This window comes from Asparagus officinalis, chromosome 3, assembly GCF_001876935.1.
Source record: "Asparagus officinalis chromosome 3, Aspof.V1, whole genome shotgun sequence".
In the NCBI taxonomy this organism is placed as follows: domain Eukaryota; kingdom Viridiplantae; phylum Streptophyta; class Magnoliopsida; order Asparagales; family Asparagaceae; genus Asparagus; species Asparagus officinalis.
The window spans coordinates 58,929,632-58,954,956 of NC_033796.1; positions in this window are offsets into that span (position 1 = coordinate 58,929,632).

A 25,325-nucleotide genomic window follows, 5' to 3' on the forward strand; every position below is an offset into this window, starting at 1 on the left:
ATCGGGCACCAGGGCAATGCACTGTGGACCGATAATTATCGTGAAAGCATTGTTATTCTGGAATATGAATTGGAGTTCCTTTTAATGCTGCAACACGACGATATAGGACCAGAAGTGGATCGGGCTCTTTCTCAGGCCAAAGCTCTGAGAGTACAACATTAAGAGGCTCTTTAGAAAAGTCTGTCTGAGAAAGAGTCTCGTATTGCCAGCCTGCACGAGGAGCATCTCCAATTACAAATAGACATGGGCAGCCTGACTATGGGTATCCGGGATACTGCAGCAGAACTTACCCGTACGGGTGTTGAGCTATCTCAGATAAATGCCCGCTATGGGTATCCGGGATACTGCAGCAGAACTTACCCGTACGGGTGTTGAGCTATCTCAGATAAATGCCCAATTAGCTGACGATATGGAAGTTATAAAAGGGCTAGCTGCTCACTGTGACGGGCTTTTCAAAGGCTATTACGATGAGATTGTTGTTGCTGATAAGATTCGGCGAGAGATTACAGAAGCAGCACCTAATGAAGAGGAGCTCAAGTGCAAGATAACCGAAGAAATCAAAAAGGCTCGTGAGGAGAACATATCAGCTTTAAAGTCTAAGGTCAAGTCCTTCAGGATGATGGGCCCTGACACTTAGAATTTGATTCGCTTTTAGCTAGGGAATAATTTTGTATTGTTTTCATTTTAATTGTCTTCACTTTGTATTCAAATTAACAATATTGAATGAAAATGATATCATTTTGCTTTTCATCATCTCTTTTGTTGAAATCTAGTTCAGGACAATGAAAAGTAATGCAAATGCTGTAAGTGTAGTATTAGCTTAGCATAAAATTGAAATTCTCTTTATTATCACTTAGAATGATTCCAGAAAATTTCAATCGTCAGAGGTGTAGTGTTAATATGACGACATACAAGACAGAATTATACTATGAATCGACAACCCCCAGCCTGACTCAACTGGGGTTTAGGGGGTTGCATGATTCATGGAAAGTATTTCTTAAGGAACTTCCTATTAATTGGCATCATGAGCCTGTCCCTTTTTTTATCAATGAGGTGATAAGCTCTATTCGAATAAACTGACTCTATTATGAATGGCCCTTCCCATTTGGGATTGAACTTCCCTTTGGTTTTGTGTGTCATCACCATGGGTCGACTATTGGCCAAAACTAAATCACCTTTCTTGAAAATCTGTTCTTTAACCTTTTTGTTGTAGGCTTTAGAAATCCGGGCTTGATACAACTCGATCTGTTGCTGAGCTTGAAGTCATTTGTCATCTAAGGCTTCAAGTTCTTGCAGGCGTCGTTGATGTTTCTCTTCTTATGTTAGTCCAGTTGTAATCGTGACTCTCAGGGAAGGGATTTGAATCTCAAGTGGTAGTACAGCTTCGCAACCGTATACTAAAGAGAATAGCGTAGCTCTTGTAGGGGTCCTCACCATTGTGCGCTAGGCCCACAGACATTCACCGAGTCTTTCGTCCCAATCGCGTCGGCTTTTCGAAACAAACTTTTTGAGAAACTTCACGATAGTCTTGTTAAAAGCTTCTGCAAAGCCATTTGCTGATGGATAATATGTCGTATAGGCAACGTTTTGGATTCTAAATTTATCACAAAATCTCTAAAACCCAAAATTGAAGAATTGTGTCCCGTTGTCGTGAACTATCCGTCTCAAGACTCCAAAACGATAGATGACATGATATTTAATGAACTTAATTACATTCGAAGTCTTGACTTCTTTCAGCTGGATTGCCTCTGCCCATTTGGAGAAATAATCGGTCACGGCCAAAATTAACCGATGCCCTTTAGAAGTCGGAGGCGAGATTGGTCCTACGACATCCATACCCCCACATCTCAAATGGCCAAGATACGGATGTGGGATGTAAGTTACCTGGCGCTTGGTGGATAAAGTCCCCATGAACCTGACATGCGTGACAACGTTTAGCGTAGTCGACTGCGTCTGAGAACATTTTTGGCCAATAAAAGCCAATTCGTCGGAGGCGATCCCCTAATTTATCTCCGGGTTGATGAGCTCTGCATATTCCGTCATGGGCCACCTTGAGGGCCTCTTTTACTTCCTTCCGAGAAAGGCATCGAAGCAAAACTCCATCATGTGATTTACGATACAGGATTTAAGAAATTGCATCGTAATAAAATTGGAGGACCTTTTGTTTGATAGCGGCCGCTTCCTTAGGATCGTCGGGTAACATTCCGTACAGGATATAATCAATGTACGGGAATCGCCAATCTCTAGATTCTAGTTCCATAGAGGTTGTACAGACTTCTCCTGCTATTATTTTGTCTGAACTTTCCTCTATAGGAATCTTGGAACAGTATAGCTTGCGTCCCGTGACTAGAATCATTGTTTCAGCCCCTGGTGGCAATGCTAGCGAAGTTGCCAACGAGGCTAAAGCATCTGCATAAGCATTATGAGCTCGTGGAATGTATTCAATAAAGAAACCTTCGAACTTCTTAGCTTGCTTTAGCACTGTGAAGTAGTACGTGATCAGAATCTCATGACGCACTTCGTATTCCCCTTGGACTTGATTTACGATGAGGTGGGAGTCACCGTAAGCCTCGAGATGCCGAATATTAAGTTCTTCAGCAAATTGCATTCCTAATAGCAGAGCATTATACTCGGCTATATTGTTGGTGCAGGGCTCGACCAGGGAAAATCCCCTTGGGATCACGTGACCGTTTGGAGAGATGAATACTACCCCTACCCCCGCTGTAATTGCACCATGAGGGTTTGCTCTGGAGGCATCGTCGAAGAACAATCTGCACACTTGTATAGCTTCTTGAGTGACACAAGCTTCAGCGACTTCATTGGGCAATTCTTCATACAACTTAGACGTTCCTGACACTAGGTGATCGGCTAAGAAATCTGCCAATGCTTGACCCTTGACTACTTTTTGGGGCATGAATTGCATGTCATATTGTGACAAGAGGATGGCCCATTTTGCGAGCCGGCGATTTAGATACGATGGTTTCGTTATCAGAACTCTCAAGGGATTTACCTTAGAAATGACATGAATTGTTTGTCCTACCAAGTAATGTCGCATCTTCTGGACTGTGAATACTAAAGTGAGACATTCTTTTTCGACCAGGTTATACCGATGCTCGGCTCCCATCATGGTTCTGCTTAAGTAATAGATAGCTTGCTCTTGACCTTGATCATTGTTCTGGGCTAACAAAGCTCCAAGAGAATGTTCCATGGTTCTCACATACAACAGGAATGGTTTTCCTGATATTGGGGCCACGAGAACTGACAGTTGAGTGAGATATCTCTTAATCTCCTCGAATGCTTTTTGGCATTCTTCATCCCAAACAAAGGACACTCAGTTGAGTGAGATATCTCTTAATCTCCTCGAATGCTTTTTGGCATTCTTCATCCCAAACAAAGGACACTCCTTTCTTCATGAGCTTCGAATGCTTTTTGGCATTCTTCATCCCAAACAAAGGACACTCCTTTCTTCATGAGCTTAGAGAAAGGTTGGCAGCATCCCGAAAGATTAGATATGAATCTCCAAATATAGGCCAGTCTGCCTTGTAAACCTCTAAGTTGTTTGAGATTCTTCGGAGGCGGCATATCTTGGATAGCACACACTTTCTCCGGATCAAGAGAGATTCCCTTGGATGTGACGATAAATCCTAGGAATTTCCCACTTGATACCCCAAGGAACGATTTTGTCGGGTTCATCTTCAGTTGATGTGCTCGTATGATGTCGAACATTGTCTTCAAGTCTGTAAGATGATCCCTTTTATGTTGGCTTTTTACTGCTATATCGTCAACATAGCATTCTATTTTCTTATGCTGATGTTTGTGGAAAATGGCATTCATTGCACGTTGATAAGTTGCACCTGCGTTTTTTAGGCCAGAGGGCATCACTGTGTAGCAATACACCCCCAGTGGAGTTCTGAATGTAGTATGCTTTTCGTCTTCAGGATACATCTTGATCTGATTGTACCCGGAGAATCTATCCATGAAAGACATCCTTTCATAACAGTAAGTATTGTCGATCATGACATCAGTGATGGGGAGTGGAAATTCGTCTTTGGGACAGGCTGTGTTAAGTTTACGAAAATCGATGCATATCCGGACCTTACCATTCTTTTTGGGAACTAGAACAATGTTGGCTACCCAGTCCGGGTGTTGTTCTTCTCTAACAAAACCTGAGTCTATAAGCTTTTTAACTTCAGACTCAATTGCTTCCATGATCTCTGAACGAAACCGGCGTTGTTATTGATTAACGGGTTTTGCATCCGGATCAATGTTGAGATGATGTGTGGCCACTTTCGGGTCAAGACCAGGCATGTCTTCGTAATTCCAAGCAAAGACATCTATATATTCTCTAATGAGAGATATAAGGTCTTCTTTCTTAGATGGTGAAAGGCTTTCGCTTATGAAGATCGGTTTAGGGTCAGATTCATCTCCCATGTTGACCTGGATTACTTTATCTTCAGTGGGTGGTTCGCGTTGTTCGAAGCGCATATCCCATAAGATGTTGAGGCGTTTGATCCAAGGATCATTGGTCGATTCGATTAACTCTTCGTCACTCCCTGCATCTTCATCTGGATGACTAGTTGAAACCATGTTCATAGTCAGACTTTTAAAGAAAGGTCCAACACTAACGTCAGATTCCCAGGAATATGTTCTAGATGAATGGTCTTGATGCAGATAATACTAATTTTATTTTCCGAAACAAAGGGAGTTGTGACGTAGCACACACTCCTTCTGGTTTTTCGATAATAATCCGGAGGTTTTCCTTCGGGGGTTAGAGACATTTGAATAGGTGTTCGCCTTTCTTTCCCGAAGTTTAAACCCTGTTTTTCATTAAAGTTGTATCCCATTCGTTTCATTAAATGTATAGAATTGGGTTCGTGATAATGGAATTGAGAAACTCCGTCATCTTCCTCTGAACTTCCTCATTTGAGTTGTTCGGATTTGACTTTACCAAAATAGATCGGCTTTTGCCCTTTTATTTTGAACGGGACTTTGAAGAAAGCCTTCTATGCATCTTCTACTTCTTCATCTGAAGTGAAGGATGACTTGATTGGCAACGTGAGTGATGCCTCGCACACAATGTGTGCCACAGGTTGGTACCTGCATTACGATCATTCTCTATTCGTTCACTTTTAGAGGACACATCAGACAAGTAAGCCAAAATAAAATCTTCATTAATGCACCACTCGCCCTCACTCGGTACATTATTATTACTCTCATCCTGACCCATTACACTGAAGTTTAATTCCCATGGACAATCTTCTTCAGGATCTGGTTCGATATCAGTTTCATTGCCACTATCAACATCTTCTTTCTCCTGGGATTCCAGGTAGAAGACGGAGTCGGTGTGAAAGTTTTCCACCCCTCGGAAAGGGTATTTTTCCTCAATTAGGGTTCGAACTTCTCCCTCATCATTAGCATACTTCATGACCTGATGTAGGGTAGATGGGACAATGTGGTTTGCATGTATCCATGGTCGTCCTAGCAAAAAATTGTAGGACGTGTCCGCATCTATGATGTAACAAGTCACTTCGGATTTGAGATCTCCAATCTAGCATCTGAGTTTGATCTTACCCAGGGGCCTAGTGCTGTTAGCGTTAAAACCGAAGATAGTGGTCTGGGTGGTGTTCAGTCGATGCATAGGAATCCCTAAGACCTGCATGATCCTGTAGGGCATGATGCTGAGCCCGGGTCAACTTGGACACGACTGATTTCGGAGGACCCGATATACCCTGTATAGTATAACGGTCTGTCGTGCTTATGCTTGACATGCATGTCTTCCTGTGTAAATGATATGCAAGGTAAACTTCTCATTGCTTGTAGGCATTGCAGGCAGGGTTGGTCTTCGGAAGCTTCAGGGATTGGAGCGACTTGTGTAATAAAGCTCTCTGTATTCTTTAATGCCTCAATCAGAGCTTCCTTAGTAGTTTTGGACAACCTTAGGAGCTCATATAGAGTAATCCTAGCCGGTATGTTGGCCAGTTGCGCCATGACATTGAATTGGAATGGAGTGCTTGATTCCCCGGGCTCTTGGAGAAGGTTTTTGTTGAACCGGATCTCCTTCTGTTTTCCTTTATCAACTGACTTATTTGATACAGAACCCCTAGCGTCTTGGGGCTGTTCTTTAGCTTCTTGAGCGTTTTGATCGTAGTTCCTCAAGTAAGCTTTTCCTGACCGAGTGCCAGAGTTACCTCCTGGGTATGCTGCCAGGGCAATCCTCTCTTCTTCAGAGTCAGTAAGAGGTTTGAGATGATCATCATTCTCATTGATAGAGGGACTAATCATATTGGATGACTTGGCCTTGCCTCCTTTCTTTTTGGACGTGGTTTTCATCCATTGTTGATCTTCGACTAGGTCGGGATGGACCCACATGATTTCTCCTTTTAGAGTAGTGAGGGGTACCAACCCCCTATCCTTTTGACTATGCAAGTCAGTGTTTTTCAGATGCATTTCGCCCTTGTGGATGGGAATGACACCGTTCGCGGTTACTACCGGAGGGAAGTCATCAAATTGGATCGCTATCAAGTTGGTGGACACAGTCTTTTGCTCGGGCTTCAAGGTGAGCACATTAGCATTCACCAAATTTTGTAGGATAGCACTTTCTAGTAGGATGTCCTAGGAACCTGTGATAGCGGTAATAATTAGGGTCATCCACCTTCCCTTCTTCCTCCGACTTCCTGATTTTGGGAAGCTGCAGCTTGTTGTTCTTCTGAAGTAATTGGAACAAGGTGTCCACATGTTCTTCTTTGAATGAATACTGCTTGGGTACTCTTTGCTGATTTGGTGACTTGCCTTGCTTAGCAGGTGGTGGTGCTCGCGTGTTGACGTCAGCCGCCAAAGTCTCCTTTCCCTTAGACTGTGGGGTATTGTACTGGTTGCGTTGCTGCTGCGGCTTGGGTTGTGTCACTTCTTTAGCTTTAACTCGAGCAAAAATTTCTTCGGTTTGCTCTCCTTGCGAAACCAGTTATCTCTAGAAATGACATTCCGCTACCCTTATCTGAGCAAGGAGCTGGGTTTGCAAGTTGTGCCTACAAGTTTTAACCAAAGTTGATTGGGTCATATCTGATGGGCATCATAATGCCATGCTGTGAAATCTTTCCACATAAGTCTTGATAGATTCTTCCTTCTTTTGCTTAGTGACAAGAAGAGTCAGGACTGAGACTTTCATGTCATCCTCGAAGAACCTGGCTAAGAAAAGCCTTTCCAGGTCTACCCATTTATGAATAGATCCAGCAGGCAATTTTATGAACCACTCGAAAGCAACCCCTTTAAGAGTGCCAATGAACAAACGGGTCAGGATGACGTCGTTCGCTACCACATCTCCAGTTTGAGACTTGAAGTAGTAGATGTGCTGATTTGGCAAAACTGTGCCATCGAACGGTTGTAAGGTTGGAGCCTTAAACTTTGGTGGGTATGGAGCTGTGTCCCACTCAGCAGGATAAGGCCGTACCACTCCTTCTTCGCGGAGTTCGCTTCTATTGGCGATTGCGTTAAGACGAGCTTCTAGTTCATCCACCTTAGAGGACTGAGGGTGCAGCTCTTTTTCCATCTCCTTCTCATTTTCAGTAGAAGATTCTATGTTATGAGATTCGTGATCCGAATGCTCAGGCGCTTTCTGTTTTCCCTTGGAGATTGTCTTTCAGGAAGACTCCGGTCTTTGGCCTTTTTCGGCAAGAAGCTGGGCCAACATGTCTTTCATCTGGAGAAGTGTCTCCTATTGTGCCTGGAGCATGACATGATGTTCGTCCACTCTTTTGACTAAGTCTTCAGGATTTCCAGTCATATAAACGGAAGCCTCTCGTGCCACAACGGAGCTTGAAGTTTAAGATTCGGCAATTGCCGAATGTTCATCATCAGAAATAATCCCCTTGGCCAACATTTGATAGTCGACCAAGCGGGTAGCTCCTGTCCGAGTCTGAGTATGCTGGTATACTCCTTCGAACTCGTCACAAATTTCACGAATAGTCGGGAAATGACTTCTTTGCGACTCATCAGAATTGGGATGCGATGCTTTTGTTAGACCCTAGAGGGGGGTGATTAGGGTCTTATGCTAATCTAATCCGATTATATGCCAATAAAAATTAATTAACAAGTTATCCTAGCAAGTATAAAAATATAACAACTATATAAGCTAGGATAAGCAATATGAACAATGAGATATATCCTATATGATGAATATATATATATGCTAGGATATATAAACTAACACAAGATGATATATCCTATACAATATGATATATGTATATGCAAGGATATAAAACTAACACAAGGGGTAAACAATATGAATTAGATAGTGGATCATATAAATAATGAGCTAATGATAGTGGCGATATAAGATATGAACATAAATATAAATGAACGCCAAAACAAACTCAAACACACTATATGATCACGGAGTTCGGACCTTCCGTCCTACGTCTCCGCTCCCCACTCCCGGGGAGAAATCCACTATCACAACCGGGTTTTCTACGTTCACCCGAATAATGTTTACACATCACACTCGGTTTTCTAGCTAACCGAAAACTTTACAATCGACACTCTTGCAATCACACTCTACAACCTCACAAGTGTTGGACCTAGTCGTGTCTCCCTCAAGTGCTCGGTTACAACCTCTCCCTAGGCTCGTCAACCGACGCCACTCCTCTTGGGATGATCCCCGACTCTCACCACACACTCCTCTCGATGTACAAGTGTATTACAAAGTGAATCTCACAATTAGGCTCAATACAATAATTGATTGTTCTCAACTATGGATGAGAATACAATGAAAGCTCACACTCAATGTTACAACTCTATAGCACAACTCAAGGTTACAATCTCTCACCACCCAACTATACTATGTATGAAAGATACAATAAGCTCAAAGTGGGTGTGTGTAACAATGAGTGAAATCAAATCTAAACTCAATATAAAATTAGCTTTAATAGAAATGATAATGAACAAATAATTATAAATAAAAGTTAGAGTTGAGTTTAGGAAAACTTCTCTAGATCAGATGGAGAGATGGAGATTTGAGGCCCAAACAAGAAGATAATCTCCTCCACTTGTGAAAGCTAAAATTGCTTTAAACCAAACCCTTAAACAAGCTTAAAAACAAACTTAAACTCTTTTTGAAACCCTTGCTTAAAAACTTCTTAGCTAACTTGAAAGAGAGCAGCAATAGGGTATTTATACCCACTCAAAAACTCAGCCAAAACCCCCCAAGCAAAAGTCCAAAAATCCTAGAAAAAATCAGCTCAGAAAATAGCCGTTGGGAAAGCAACGGTCACATAGGCGAAGCGGCGGTCGACCGGAAATTCTGGCGGTCGACCCTCTGCTGCCTACTGCCGACAGAAACATATGAGCGGTCGACCGGATCGGTCGACCGAAAACTGATACATGAAAAACTATTTTTCTGATTTTAAAACCCTGTTTAAAAATATCAAATAAATTCCAAAAAATATAAAACTTTGGGAAATGATTGTAGACATGATAATAAACATGCTACAATGACTGGTTTTCAAAAAGGACTTCCCAAATAAAAAATATCATCATTTTGAAAAATAGTCCAAAACATGAAAATATGAGATACTTGAAATTTGATGTTTTGACATAAACCAACTTTTAAAATTTTGTGAAATGTTTTTATAGACTTAGTAAAACATGTATAAACTGATATTGAAGTCTATAAACTAATAAGACAATATTTTCACAAAATTGCATATTCTATGCAATGTTATCAAAAACACAATAGAAAATATGAAATATATAATTTCATATATATAATCATAAAAACTCAAAACACATGTATGTATATATATAACTATATACATGCATAGAAACCAAAACTTATGTATATATATATAACTATATATATACGAAGAAACCAATAAATGTGTGTGTATATGATATTGAGCTTAGAGTACTTAACACACATAATATAAAATCTAAACTAAATATACCCAAGCTAGATCTTGATCTTCAATAAGCTTGACTTGGTAACCTCGCGGATGAAGCTTGAACTTGATGTTTAACTTGAATTTCAAGGCTTCACCGACAATCCGCCAACCTCCTTTGGATATGATCGTTGAAGCTCTATTCCATCCATCCTCCAACTACGTTGTTTGTCTACAATACATAGGAATGCACAAATACTAGACAAACAACATTAGTAGTAAATTGTTTGTAAATCATCATCAAAATAAGAAGGCCAACAGCTTTTCCTCTACCGATCACGTTGATAGTGACCTCAGGATATTCGATTTTAGAGGCCTTCTTATGACAACGTTATTGTTTGGGAGGTCTAACGACATTCGTCAATCTGTTGAACACCGATTGTCTAGGCGTAGGTGAGCAACAGCTGCATTCGGAGAGGACGGCGGAAATAAGTCACTCACATTGTCATGAATGAGCCACTTGCTGTGTTGGCCTTCCTCTCGAATGTAGCTCACGCAAGTCAGAGACTTGGAAAGAATCTCGTGAGGGTGGAGATGGAACCCCCTGCCCCTGGGTGGGTTGGACATGAACCTTAAATCCATGCCGACTCTCTTGAACCCAACGGACCACGTCGCGTTCTTAAGAAGAAACACGAGGATCGCGTTTAGGTTTATAAACACTAGGCCAAGGCCTGTGTTGAACTAATGAAACAGACCCCTATGGGTCTTGTTTTGATTGAACGTACACTTGTGGTATACGTTTGGATGATGAAACAGACCCCTGAGGGTCGTATTTTTATTGAACGCACACTTGTGATGTGCGTTTGGTTGATTGAACAGACCCCTGAGGGTCGCACTTGTGGTGTGCGTTTGGTTGATTGAACAGACCCCTGAGGGTCGTGTTTTGATTGAACGCACACTTGTGGTGTGCATTTGGTTGATTGAACAGACCCCTGAGGGTCGTGTTTTGATTGAACGCACACTTGTGGTGTGTGTTTGGATGATTGAACTTGCCTTTGAAGGTCACATTTTGATTTTGAGACGTACCCCTGAGGTGTGCGTCTGGATTGAATAACGTGCCGCTGAGGGTCGCGCTTAAGTTGGATTACCCGAGGCTCATAATCGGGTTCATTGCCGCGAAGTGTACGTTCTGGAGCAGAAACGCAGAGTTTAGGCAGAGGCTCAGAAACGCAGTCTTCGCGTTGGACGATAGCTTGGCTTTCTCGAAGATGTGCTCGCCGTATAGATCTTCTCCTTCGTCGAGCGGTGTTTTTCTTGGCTTGCTTCAACACCTTAGCCGCCATGTCATCGGTGTTGATTGGACTTTCCTCCATCATGGGTCTCTTATGACCTATTACACGCCGTGTTGATGCGGGTGTGGAGTCTTCAACTCGCTGAGCGAGTTTAAGGTCTTGGCCAAAGGAGACGGCTTTCTTTGGCATCTCAGCAGTAGTTAAGACCTCCTTGGAGATCTTGCGGGTGTCACGCCTAGCCTTAGGGCTAAGCGATCCAGAGGAGAGGGCCTCCTCGTATTTGGCTTGGTCGAACTCTACAATGAGAGTTTCGACGGTGGTTCCCGTGAGGAGAACATCAAATTATGCCACCACTTCTTTGTTTGAGAAGCTACTCCCTAGTAGAGTTGCCATCTTTTATTTGTGGAAAAATTTGGAGTAAAAGAAATAAAGGAAAATTGATTTGTATTCCTTTAATCTCAGTTACAATTGGATTTTCTGATTACAAAAGAGAAGAGAATGATCGGATTCTCCCCTTTGTTTAAAACTGAGTTCTTCACGGTGGCGATGGAATGCCTCATTCGAATACTCGCGTCAAATTCGCTCTCCGTTGACGATCTGACCGTCCTATCTCACGAGAACAATTAACTTGTATGACAAGTTTGATTGATTTAAAACTCTTAACGAGTTTAAGAAACTCAGAACAAGTTGAAAACTCTGAAAAGAGTTGTTGAAACCGAATAATCTGTTAATAACCAAATAGATTTGGTTGTTGTTGAAGAATCCTTCAGGATTTTGCTTCCTAACTGCTGAGCAGTTCTTTTATCTTCAGAAATCTCACCCTCTCCGCCAAAGAATCTAATCTTGTGCGGTTTTTGATTTCCTAATCTTCAACCCTCCAAAGAATTCGCTTTTGATCTTCAAAAAATCTAACCACTACCTTTGTATAGTGTTTTTGAGGCCCGAAGATCCAACCTCTTGGTGGTTTGATCTCTCCCAAAAATTCTAGCCCCGTAGGACGTTGAAGAGAACTTGTTTGAACAAGTTTGAAACTCTAGCCGAGTTAAAAAAACTCTTTGGAAGAGTTGAGAAGAACTTGGTAAGCAAGTTTTAAAACTCTGATCGAGTTAGAGGAACTCTAAAAAGAGTTGATGATAATACAGAAAGTTCAATCATTTCAAAAGAGTAGTTGATCTCTTTCTCTCTTTGGCCGATCTCAAAAAAGCTCCGCCAGTCCTCTATAGGTTCGGTAAAACCTCTATATCTTCAAATCCAACTAATAGAAACTAAGATCCACCATTCAGAATTAGGAATAATGAGTGTAGTAGCTACCCTCCAAGTTTCACGTCGATCGGACCACAGATGAGTGTAGTAGCTACCCTCCAAGTTTCACGTCGATCGTTTGCTCGGTGTGATTTATTCGCATCAGGGATGTGATCTGAGAAGCGAAGTCCTCCTGAGCGTGTGGCTCTGCCTTCCTCGGTCGGCGCTCCTGTTTTGGAGGGCCTTCCGACATCGGGCTGTTTGCCCTCTCGTCTAGCGTTTCTCGGGCCTGTATGATGGTTCAGGCCGTTGTGAGAAACGGAGGTTTGAACCTCCAGTCTGACGAGTGTTTACCGCCGCTGTTGGTTAGCTCTCCCAGTGAGGAGAGCGTCACCGCGAGCCGTGGCAGTACAGTTTGTGCCGGAGTGAACCGGCGTTTCCTCCGATGTAGGTGTCTGCGTGGACCACTTGGCGATCCATTTGGCATATCCTTGCCTCTTGCGCTCGATCTCTAGCTTGGCTTTGATCGATTGCGAGGGAGTGGGCTCCTCCGACGAGACTCGGGTGGAACCTTCAGGCGTGGAAGCTTTGACCGTCTGAGGTCAGCCTCGGCGCACGACTCTGTGGCGTTTGCGGGACGCATCGCCACCAGAGGATGAGGAAGACAAGTACTCTTCGTACTTGGCCTGGTCGAACTCAATCTCCAGGGACTCTACAGTCGTCCCGACAGCCCAACCTCATCCAAATTATGCCACCACCATTCTCGTCGATGAAACAGTCCTCCCACATGTGGTCGCCATCTCTGTATGTGTGTAAATCTTGATTTCCCGGAAACAGGGACGTTTCGTTTGTAATAATAGAGAAAGAAGCTTATTACCAAACTAATAATCAATGGTTACAACAGAAAGTAGAGGGAATGCCCTCTTTGTTTTGTGTGGGACTTTTAGGTGGCTATAGGACGCTTCGCCCTCGCGATCTCAGTCGAGTCTGCTTCGCTTGGACGTTCGATCGAGGTTCTGGGAGAGGCTTCAGTTCTTCAGTAGAAGCTAAATCGCCATAGAGTTCGGCGTCTGCTTAGTTCGCGCGGCGATCGGAGCTCGAATACTAGGCAAGTGGTGCGCTTAATGCAAGGATCGCTAACAGCTTGGTCTCAACTACTTTTCTCCAAGTTTGCGACCTCCTTTCCAAGTGGTGTGCTGGAAGGGGCTTTTAAAATGGAAGAAGGACAGCTGGACTATCCCTTGAATTATGGGATTGTGACGCACACATTTGTTTGGAGACGTCCGCCATCTCTTCGTACCCGTCAGCGGAGTCATTCTGAAGAGCTTGCTCTGATCACGTTTCGTAAGAGTGTGGCAGAACCCTCCCAGTATGCGTGACAACGGCTTCTCAAATGCTTGGTGTGGATCTGAGCCAACCACGCGAGCCGCCGGCGGCTCTCGTCCTCTTGCTTGGACAACTGAGGTGAGCCGCATTTATGAGGGTGCAGGCTGTTTTGACACCTGTCTGCTCACTCGTACTGTAGGCGGCTTGTTCGGCGGGCCTGGAGTGCCGTGCCTTCTCTCTTCAGGTCAGGAGAGGCGGGAAAGCGTGTTCCTGGTACTCGAGTGGGTTTGGACAGTTCGCCGAACGCCGGCGGATTCGTCTCCCGACTTAGATAGCCGATGTGAGTCGCATTTATGACTGTTCAGGTCGACTCGACACCTGTCCAGTCCTTCGCACTGCAAGTACTGTGAGCAGCCACTTGGCGATCTTGGGGTACCGTGCCCTCTCCCTTCAGGTCGAGAGAGGTGGGAAAGCCTATCTCCATACATGGGGTAGCGGATACCCAGCTGTACTGACGGCCTGGAGGTTTGCAGGCGGATTCGACTTTGGACTCGGGCAGGCGAGTCGCGTGAAAGGTGAATTTTTGCTATTCCAACTGATCTCAACTCGTGCAGGCGAGCCGATCATTCAGGCGAATCTGGAACCGAGCACGTTTGACGACCATGCGGCTTAGGCAGGCGACTTCTTGTGGGCGAATTTCATGTAGGCTTATCAGAGGTATTTTTTACCGTCTACAAGACCCCCTTCAAAGTTTTTAGACATAAACTGGCTTGCGTGGGGTCTGAAATACTTTGAATGAAGAAAACTTTGGCGAAGCAAGTGCCTTTGGGTTTCTTTTAGGATTTTTAGCAAACCCTCAGCTATCAACGGGTTTGATGTGCCTTTACCGATCACCGTTTGAATCGGGCTAGCCATACTATTCCCCTCAGTATGATGAGTTGCCGAACAGTTTCTCTTAGGCTTAATGCTAAGATTTCTGCTCTGACCCTTAGCCATCTGAGGCGTGGGCTTAACCGTTTAAGCGAGGTCATTCTATTGGCTTCGTTCGTAATTTTACCTTTAATGGCGAATGAATCGTCAAGGTGAAATTAGTCTTTGGGAACCAAATTCCGTGCGACTCGTGGGGTCAGGCCAAATATTCGCGGGCGAGACCCCTCCTTTTTGGGGCGGAACCAGATTAGATGGGAGATGAGCCACGTGTTTGCCGATAGGGCTCCGTGCTTCCCAGCTAAGGCGGCGCGGTCTCGTCGGGTCGTGGTGATCGTGACTTGGTAACATGATGTCAGCTTCGTGTGTTTCGCCCCACGACGCATCGTGGCCGTGGTTTTCGAACCCGGTCGTCAGATCAAGTCGTGGGTTTTGGTTCGGGTTTCAGGCTTTGACCGGCCCATCCCCCTTTTCAATGGCTCTTTCGCAACTGTAGAACGAGTTGTGAAGGACAATCTGGGCCGTCGATTTCGATCGTGGCCACGTCTCTTGAACGCGATTGTCTTGCCTTGCGAGTGTCATCGAGATCACGCAAGTCTTTTCACCTTTAAATAGGTTTCGTCTCTTTCCCCTTTTTTGAAAGTTACCGTGTGTGAAAACTTCCAAAAGAGAAAGAATTCCCGCTTCGCTTCAATGGCGCCCAAATCCAAGAGGTGTAAAGTGAGGGGAAAGGGTCCCGGACGCTATTCCGACCGCCTGTCCGCCGGTGTGACCGCCGACGTGCCTGAGGCGCGTTCGGGTAAGTTGAGAAAGTTTGCTTTAACGTTCTCGTGTTGGTCACCGCTGTCGTGCCAGGAAGATGAGTGCTGCTCATCTTGCCTTGGTGGGTTAGGCACTCCCCGTGATTTTGGTAAAACTGCCCCTTTTCAGGCGGATTTTACCTTCATCCGCATTGGGCGTTTCCAGCCTTTATAGGCGAGATTGGTCTCTATTAGGCGAGAGTGGACTCGTCTTCTGACAGGCGAGTTCGATTTTCGTCTAATAAAGGCGAACGTGGCCTATGCAAGCGGGTCTCGTCATGTCTGGCGAATTTCGCTCCTTGACAGGCGGATCTGCATCTGCCTCCTGATTTTTCTTGACTCTGTTTTGTAGTGACCTCTTCCGACCGAGCCCTCCCAAAGGGCGTGGCCACTGGCTTCGCCGGAGGTGAAGGTAATCCAGCGCCTCCCCGATTTCCTTCCTTGGGTCCGGTGCCCGTCTTCTCCGCCGATAAGCCGGTTGGCTCGATAAGGAGAGTCACCGATGGGCACCACCTAACGCTACGTGAGTTGACCACTGACGCGGTGTTGACAGACGAGGACAGGGCGGAGCTGCCGAAGCCTTAGTTTTTGTTTGGCGATTCTATCACCGATCCTTCCGCTTTGCTGCTCAAGGAGGGCAGATGGTTGCGTACGGTGGAGGGGACTCACTATTACCTTCCCGTCATGCCGAGGGGGTTCTCGATCGTCGGGCTACGGTCTTTCGCGGTCCCCCGAGTGATGAACTAGGACTTGACCCCCACTCAGGACGGGGTCACCTGCGGTGTCTTTACAGGCTCTACGGTGGGATATGGGGTGGAGGGCTCATGTAAGCGCGTGACGGGTCTGCGCCCTGGCCTGTTGTCCAATGAGCCGCCTGCAGGGGAGTCGACGGCGGTAGCAGAGACTTTCCGTCACCGCTTCTTTCGAGTAGGTGGGAGTTTTCCCCCAAAAGACTTCAGAGCCCCGGGGTGGGTATATTCTGCGCCGGGCAGCGATACTTGGTGGTCCAAGATCACCGATTGCATCTTGGCTGAGAATTCTGACCTCAAGAATTCGGAGCTGTATGCGGCTATTCAAGCCACTCGACATGGTTTGAGGATTAACGCCTCTCAGTTCCACAGCATCCTGGAACTGTACTGTGCAGAAAGCGGCACCTTCTTCACCCCCAATGGCGAACTCGGTATGTCTCCTCACGAGATGTACGACGTGTCAGGGCTTCCCCTGGTGGATTTTCCTTACGAGGAGTACATCCCAGACCAAGATGAGATCGACCAGCTTTCTAACGGTTCCCCCTTGGTAGTAGAAACTCTGTGGGAGTTGCTCTGCCATTATCACATCTGCCTCAGCACCTTGGGGGCTAGGGATCACAAGGGGAAGAAGAAGAGGACTCCGGGAATCAGTCACAAGAATTGGGCGGACTATCTGTTCCCTGGGAACGATGTCAAAGGGAATCCTGCTCTTCCTCTAGGCGGGTGCGACCAGGCTGAAGTGGAAAGGAGGATGGCTGAAGAGGAAGCTACCATAGCTCTCGATCATGACGAGGGCGGGTTCAAATCTGGAGCGGTCTTCCATTCGTTCCACCACCAGGCCATGTCCCCTATCTCTGGGAAGGCTCTGCTTGCAGGGTATCTTATGTTGTGGCTCAAGAGGTGTGTAATCCCCACTCACTCTTTTGAGGCTATTCCCGTAGAGGTCGTGTATCCTGCGGTTTGTTTAGCCCACGGGAAGTCCTATTCCCTGGTATCAGCGATGAAAGCGTGTATTCACCGGGGGCTCCGCACTCTGACGGCCCAATTCTATCATGTGTTGACTACCGACGAGGGAAATGGAGAGGTCATCAGGACTCCCAATCCCAGAGTGGGGCTGCCATACACCTACTTGATGGCGTGGTTTGTTTACCACTGCGAGTGTATGATGAGCGCTCCCGCAACTCTTCAAGGAGACAGGTTCGTTCCGTTCCTTGAGCGTTTGGAGAGGTGTTCTTGGAAGTGTAAAGACATTCCCGATGCGCGGAAGACGCTCTCCCACTTTGTTCACTATAATTTTCGTCGCTTCTTCCCCTACTTCAGCACCAACGGCGGACCATCACTCGGCTCTTCCTCGCGGCGCATTCCGATGGTTGGTAAACATTCGGTCGGGGTACCACATCCTTCGCACAGGTTCTGTGTGTTACCTCGAGCCGTATATTCCTTGCAGGTTTGCCCGCTAGTTCGGGTACGATCAATTATACGTGGGAAATGCCAATCCCCGCCTACACTTCGAAGGTGGACTGGTGGACGGAGCTCGGGGATGGTTCTGGACCTATGCTGGTGGCACCCAGGCTCGTTTCGAACTACCCGCGAAGGATCGTGATTTTCACCACACGCTCCTATACTGCCGGTGGTATCGGGGCGCCAGTGCTAACCCCGCTGGTTTCTGGTTCCAGAGCTCATGTCTGGCGGAGCGCGATCGTCCTCTCAGGGGGGCTCTCCGTTCTTCAAGGAGAAAGGGCCATCAAACCGCTAGGGAGCTGTTCTCAGAGGATCCAGTGGAGGACCCTGAGAGTTTTGATGCCGGTTTAGACGAATCTGAGGCTCCCGAGGTTCGAGTTCCTCCTCTTGGCCCTTCGTTGGATGCCCTTGGTGAACGTCTGGGTCTGGAGCTACACCGCCCGCCTTTTCTGCTGCATCAGTCCCGGCGACTTCGAAGGGCGCTTCTCCGCAGTCTGGCGTGAGGCCACCGACGGGAGTTCCACCGGCTTCTGCGTCCGCATCAGGAGGTAATCTTCGCAACAGTACCCTTGACTGCAACGTTGATTTTACATCTTTTGACACTTGTATTGGGCCTATGCAGGTGCGGTCGAGAAAGCGATCTCCATTCCTTCCGACGAAGAGGAGGAAGCTGGAGATGACGAGGGGCCCGCAGGCTCAGGTAAGCGTATGTCTTAGCATTACTCATCCTTCCGTGTCCAACTGTCTATAGGGTCCTTTTCGAGGGGCCTCTGTTAATCTTCTTCGTGCATTCGTAGCTGATTGCGCCCCCAAAATTGCTGGCAAGGAGGATCCTCTTTCTTGGGCGGGTCGCTCGTCTGGGGAGACGGGTGAATCTAAGGAGGATGACGACGTCTCGATTCATGAGACATTATCCAGCGAGGAAGAGGGGTTGGCTCGTGAGGATGCGCCCGGCCAAATAGGGGGATCCCCTGCCCCTGCGGAAGCGTCGGCTGGGGATCTTCCATCGGCACAAGAGTCTTCGCTTCAAAGGGAGGCTTCTACTCTGCAAGTGACCACTCCTTTGTCGGCAGTGGCCGTTGATGCTGTGACCGTTGCTCCGAGGGCATCATTGGTCATACCAGCTTTGGCGACGCTAATCACCACTTCTACGGTTATGACCACTGGCACTTCAACTGGGGTTTCATCCATGGCGGAGGAGGCCGCCCTCTCTCCCTTGGAGCGTGAGCGAAGAAGGAGTGTGGCACGATCCGTGGCTGATTTCCAAGACACTCTAGCCGCATGCATCAGGCTCGCTTTGGAAGAGAATTGTCCTTTCGAGAGTTTCGAAGAGGATATCGACTACGTCGTGTGCTTCTTAATCAAGAGGCTTGGCCGGACTGCGGCGATGCCCTACTTCCAGCATAAGGAGGAAGTGAAAGAAGCTATTTAGCGGTTGCTTGCCCTTCGCGCGAAGAGCTCCACTCTCGTGGATCTTGCAATCGGCGAAGTCCGAGTAGCGGTGGAAGAACGCGATCGCCGACTGGACGAGACCATGTCGCTGGAGGCGAGATTATCAGCAGAGTTGGGGCAGGCCAAGGCTGAGGATGAACGAATGGCCTTTGAGCGACAGAAGGCCGATAACCGCGTTTCTCACCTGTCTTCGGAGGTAGAGAATCTGAAGCAGGTTATAGCTAAGGCGCAAGCCTCATTGGCCATTCGGGAGAAGGCTCGTGAACAGGCGGTCAAAGAGTTGGAAAGAATTGAATCTCGTCAGCAACTGACGGCTAATTCCGTCGAGGAAAAGGCTCGAGCCCATAGGGAGGTCAAAGAGACTGTCCAAGACTTGGCCTCGCGCACTGAGGAAGATCTTCACCAAGAAATCCTGCGGAGGCTAGAGGTTCGTCATGCTAGGGAGATTAGTGAGGCGGAACTGCGGTTAAAGTCCTTGTAATTGGCCTCTTTTTATCTTTGATTGTCAGTTGTATTAGGATTCCTTTCCATGAATGAAATTATCCTTTTGTTTCTGGTTACTGTTACTTCTGTGCACGCTCTATTTCTCCTCTAACATGCGTTTGCTAGAGCGCTAGTTGCGAGGGCGATTTTCAGCTGTCGGTGAATTTCAGCCGTGAGCTTGTTTCCTCCGCGGGCGGATTTCGTCCGCAGGCGGATTTGGAATTGACTCAAATTCCAGAAGGGTAGTCAGTTTCGACGTGCGGGAACCTCAACGGCGAATTCACCATCGAATAGGCTCCACTTTCGGTGGGCCACACATTGGCTTGTGCTTACGTCAGCCGAGAGAACGTGGGCACGTCGCTCCGCATTGAATGCGGTATTTAACACCCTTACTCTCTATCAAGAGGACCTACAGCCTTCTCATCATCTTCCTCAGAGTAAACCCAGATCTTCCCTTCCTCATACCCCCGATGGCGCCGAAGGTGAAGAGGGTCGCCTCTAAGAAAAGGAAAGAACCTTCTTCCTCGGGCGCTGCTGAGGCTTCTGCGGCCGAAGGTACTCTTTCGTCCTGGCTCTCGCGCGGGTTGAACAGGTATTCTTCCCTTGACTCCTCTCTATGTTGTTGTGTTTTACAGATCGAGGGGAGGTGCCGACTGCCGAGGAGCCTGCGGCCGAGCCTATCTTGATTTCAGACGACGAATCTGAAGGTCCTACGACCTCCGTCGCTTCAGACCCTGCTCCCGAACCGGGAGATGAACCCTGCCTTGAGATCCCACCTATTACGGCGCTCGCTCCGGGCCAAGAACCTGCTCCCTCCGAGTCCCTGTCCTGGCAGGCTCGCATCAAAGAGTTCGAGAGCGCTGTGAGACAGGTGATTTCCCTTGTCGGACTCGGCATGGGCAGTTTTGATAGCTTCAGGCAGTCTCTCTTTGATCGCGTGGCTGATTTGCGGCGATCGGGTGAAAATCGGCTCGCTACCCGTTGCATGCGTGAACTTCGTCTCTTGGAGCCACGCATGATAGGGTTAGAGACCTTGCTACGGGAAGGTCCGGAAGCCAACATGGAGTCTTGCCTGGCTCATGTTAGGCATCAGGAAGCCCTGGAGCAGGAGACCCGTTCCAAAGAAATAGCGGATTTGGAGTCTGTCGCCAACTTTTGGGTGGGTCAACAACATTTGCTAGAGGAGCAAATTATTGACCTTAATCGCACTATGGCTCACCTGAGGGCCGAATTGGGACAGGCGGAGGCGAAGTGGAAGGGGCTCTAGTCCGACGTTGTGAAGGTCAGTAAGAATGCTGAGACGGAAACTCGACGCCTGCTAGCCTTGCGCCAGGCAGATGTTGTTGCCAAGTCGAACCGCGAGGACCGGATTCGGAAGGCTGCTGAAAACAAGGCTCGGAAAGACCACGCGAGCCGGGTGGAGGCGGCCAAAGAAGAGATCTCCACTTTTAGCGTGTTCGACTGAGACTTCTGCCTTATGATAATATTAAGACATTTCGTTTATGACTTGTTTGTTTATGAAGTCATAACTTTGTTCAAATGTATTGTCTTAAAAACTGGGTGCATGTTTTGCTTCTTTGAACGAAATATTATGACTTTCGCAATTGCAAAAACCATAACTTTGTTCAAATGTACTGTCTTAAAGCATCAATGAGGTTTATGTCCGCTCATTGTGCGTATACTCTTTGGATATGTCACTTTCCAGTGTTTTGCCCTGTAATTGCCGACCATCTCGTACCGCAGGCGAAATCTCTTGTGTGACGACGAGTCTATTTTCAAGGCCAAACTCTATTCCGATGAGTTTACGCTGTCGGCGAAACTATGGCGACAGCGAGTTTGTTAAGATGGTGAAGCTCGGCTCCTGACGAGTTCACGTTGCTGGCGAAGCTTGTATGTAGGCGAAACTCGATCGCGGCGAGTTTTGCTTAGAAGCTAAACTCAACTGCCGGCGTGTTCGAGTAGACGGCCAAACTCAATTGCTGACGAACTTACGCTGCAGGAGGAACCCGTATGATTTCGAGTTGTGACAAAAATCAAACTCGATTGATGGCGAATTTGAGTTGTAAGCGAAACTCGTATGATGGCGAGCTCACACTACAGGTGAAATTTAGATGGCGGTGAGTTTGTCCAACAGTCAGAAATTCAACTGTGGGCGAAGCTTGTGCCACGCGTCCAGCTGCGGGCCTAAGTGCTCGCCAGCTAAGCCTCTGCGGGCGCATTAATGCTCATTTAATGGTGAAGCGACCGAACGCTTCGCCTTTTGTGCTCAATCCGATCGGTCGGTTTGGGGTTTCGAGAGGACTGGCCTTTATTGGCGTTGAGTTCGAAGCGTCGCAGGACATCTAGACCGCTTGATCGCTTGGGGTGATGAATCTCAGCCGTCAGGTTTTTTGAATATGTACCCATACTTGTCCCTCTTCAGCAGAGTCCTTACTGCTTTCGAGAAAAAAATCCGCTAGAAGAAGATTTCTGCGAAAAAACTTCCTTTCCTCATGCGGTTCTTCCGCCACCGTCGTCGACGTCGGCGTCCCGGCTGCTCCCCCTGCGAGCTCGGTCCAGGGGTCTTCTGTTCCGGACCCCGTGGCTCATCCCGCGTTGGTGCCCCTCCAGAGCTTGGTGGGCTTGGTGCATGGGATCGCCCTCTCGGTCAGCGTGGGCGACGGGCGATATTATGATGTGCTTCCTCTCGTGGAAGCGGGTTTAGAGGCGGTCCGCCGCGCAGGTGATGCCTCGCTCACACAGCGATGCGAGCGGGAGATTGAGCACGTGAAGCGGTGGATGTATCGCCTCGAGGAACTGGCCCATGATGATCCCTCCGACGTGCCACCGCCCCTTCCACTGTATCTCTTGCTCGAGCGTGAGGAGCAGGCGAAGCGTATTCGGGCAAAGGAGGCCGAACTCCAATGTCTGCGGAAGCGACACTAAGCGGTACTAGACCGAATGGACGCTTACCTGGACAGGGCTTTCTTCGAGGACGCTGGCTCTCTTCGCGGCGAGGCAAAGCTTCAGGAGGGTGGGCGTGAGGCGAGGAGGCTGATCGAGGCTGCGGGGACGGTGGATCGGGAGCTCCAACTCCTTCGCCAGGAGGAGGAAGGCAGCTAGGCGGATTTAGCCAGGCGACAGCAGGAGCAAAAGGAGAAGGCGAGGATCCGGCGTGCAGCGGAGCGTGCTGCGGTCAAGGCTAAGATTGGCTCTTTTAGCCTGCTGAAATTCCTGTAATGCCGCTGCTTAAGTCCCCCTCCTTTTCTTTTTTGTTGTTTTGTAAACTTAGTTGGTGCCTCAGGCATCATAACTTGAAAACCTATGCATGTAAACTCTGGCCCGTTGTGGCTCTTTTGCTTGTTTTGTCTATCCTTACTTTGCTTGCACAGTTTTCTCTTTCTTTGTCTGCGCTGTTTGGCGTCTGAGTTGAACTTGGTGAGCCTTTGACTATTCTATTTTAGACTTAGTCGTTTTAGGCTCTTGTTCTGCCTTCTGTTGCTCGCAGCGTGGGATCGGGTTAACTCCGATCTTCGCGTTGTAGCTCAAATGGGATCGAGAAGGCAACACTTGGCTTGCAGCAAAGAACAATCGTTCGCTCCTACGGCCGACTAAAGAGCTCAACTCCAACTTGCCTCTCGGCGAGTTGTTGCTTAGGGAACTGTCAGACAGGTCGTCTACCGAACCGCCTTCGACAATTGTCGTCATTTGGGAATGCGACAATTGATTGTGGTAGGAGCCATCGCGTGGTAGACCACTACCCATTGGTTATCCTAAGGGAGTGTTAGGATATCTGGAATAGGTCAAATAGTTCAGGGACGTAGGAGTATGACTATTGACAGAAGTAATAACATGTCGCGTGGTAGGCCATTACTTAGGCTGTGCTATTCGTAGGAACGGCGCCAATCATCAGAGGTGATCATTAACTTGATGTGGTCTTGTCGCGATTGGAGCAACTGTGGGGGCCTACCATTCTTCCGAAGAAGATTGACAAGTAAATTGTGTCAGAGGTTTAATGTTAACGTGACAGGGAATGTCGTGATTAGAACGACTTTGAGGACCCACCATCCTTTAGAAGAGGATTGGTGAGTGATTTTGTTAGAGGTTTAATGTTAACGTGACAGGGAATGTCGTGATTGGAACAACTTTGAGGTCCCACCATCCTTTAGAAGAGGATTGGTGAGTGATTTTGGCTCTGGTCCTAACTACTGACGGTTTGACCAAGTAGGCTTTTGATGTCGCCACCCGAGATGCTAATCTCGCCTGTCTTGAGAGGTTCGCCAAGACAAGGAGCTTAGCTCAAGAAGTAGACTTCGCCTAGACTGATCTGCTTGCCTGATATGATGGATTCGCCTGATCTGAGCAGTTCGCCTGTACTGGCAAGCTGGCTCAAGAAATTGAAGCGTAGGAATAGTTTTACCTCTTATACCATTTGGAGGGTGTGAGGGCCAGTTTAGACTCGTGCACTCGTGGGAGTTTGTGAAGGAGAACTAGGTGTAGTACTTCTTCAAATACTTGTCATTGATGGGCATCATGATCTTATCGCCATTCGGTTTGACGAGGCGATAGGAGCCATTCGAGTAGACTGTCTCTACTACGAACGGTCCTTCCCATTTGGACTGGAATTTTCCCTTCTTCTTGGAAGTGAGGATCATTGGTCGGTGAACGGATAGTACCAGTTCTCCTTCCTTGAAGGCTCGGTGCTTGACTTTCTTGTCGAAATTCTTGGCCATTCGAGCTTGATAGAACTCAATGTGCTGCTAAGCTTCCAGTCGCTTGTCGCCCAGTGCCTCGAGCTCTGCGAGTCGCAGTTGGTGATTTTCCTCGGTCGTCATCCCTGTTGCTAAGGCGACGCGGAGGGATGGAATTTGAATCTCCAACGGCAGTACTGCTTCACAGCCGTACACCATCGAGTAGGGCGTGCTGCTAGTCGGTGTGCGAACCGTTGTGCGATATGCCCACAGGCTCTCACCTAGCTTTTCGTTCCAGTCGCGCTTGCTAGTGGAAGTCAGCTTGGTCAAGATCTTGATGATTGTTTTCTTGAAGGCCTCGGCCAAACCATTCGCTGAAGGGTTGTAGGCCGTGGAAGAGAGGTTCTGTATTCGGAATTTGTCGTAGAACCTGGTGAATGCATGGCTAACGAATTGCGTGCCGTTGTCATGAATGATACGCCGGGGTACGCCGTATCGGTATATGACATGATGTTTGATGAACTTGATCACGTCATTGGTCTTTACCTCTCTTAAGGGGATAGCTTCGGCCCACTTAGAGAAGTAATCGGTGATCGCAAGGATGAAGCGATGACCTTTCGCCGATGGTGGAGATATTGGCCTGACTATGTCCATCCCCCACGCTTCGAAGGGCCAAGACGCCCTCGTCGGATGCTGGTCCTCAGGAGGCTGGTGCATGTAGTTGGCGTGGATTTGGCCTTCGTAGCAGCGTTTCGCATAAGCGACTGCATCCGTAACCATCCCAGGCCAGAAGTAGCCTATCCTCCGCAGGCGATCCCAGAGTTTGGGTCCAGGCTGATGAGCCCCGCACGCGCCGTCATGGGCTTCGCGTAGGGCCTCTTGCGCCTCTGCCTTTGACAGACAGCGAAGCAACAAGCCGTCGTATGACCTCTGATACAACGTTTTAGTGGTTGAATCATAGTAGAACCGCGAGGCACGTCGTCGGATAGACTCTCGTTCCTTCGCGTCTTCGGGCAATATGCCGTATAGGACGTAATCGATGATCGGGAGA